The sequence below is a fragment of the Limulus polyphemus genome, unplaced genomic scaffold (genome assembly GCF_000517525.1).
Source record: "Limulus polyphemus unplaced genomic scaffold, Limulus_polyphemus-2.1.2 Scaffold1186, whole genome shotgun sequence".
Lineage (NCBI taxonomy): Eukaryota > Metazoa > Arthropoda > Merostomata > Xiphosura > Limulidae > Limulus > Limulus polyphemus.
Genome location: NW_013666796.1, coordinates 211,298 through 211,732, shown reverse-complemented (window position 1 = coordinate 211,732; position 435 = coordinate 211,298).

Genomic DNA, 435 nt, shown 5'->3' with positions numbered 1-435 from the left:
CTGCCTTCCCTCTAGTCTTATACTGCTAAATTAGGAACGGTTAGCGCAGATAGCCCTCGTGTAGCTTTGCGTGAAATCCATAACAAACAAACAAATACTGTAATGGTATTATTGCCCAGACCAGAAATAAAATACATAAAAACAAATACTTTTTACAAAAAAATTTTTATTTCTGAGAAACCTTCAGTAAAGGCACCATTCTTCGTCAGTACATTAATTTTTATTTTTTTTAATTTGTTTATTTTGAATAACGATTGTTGCACTTGATTTTCTATTTACAGTCTCTTACTTTCACAACTCAGTGGATTCAGCTTTACTCCCCGATACATTTTCTGATTGACCCTACCAGGCTACTCTAATGGAAATCAATGCACCCGAGAATACCACACCTTACCCACAGCATTTTGTTTTGGAAGTTTTTTTTCCCAATAAGTT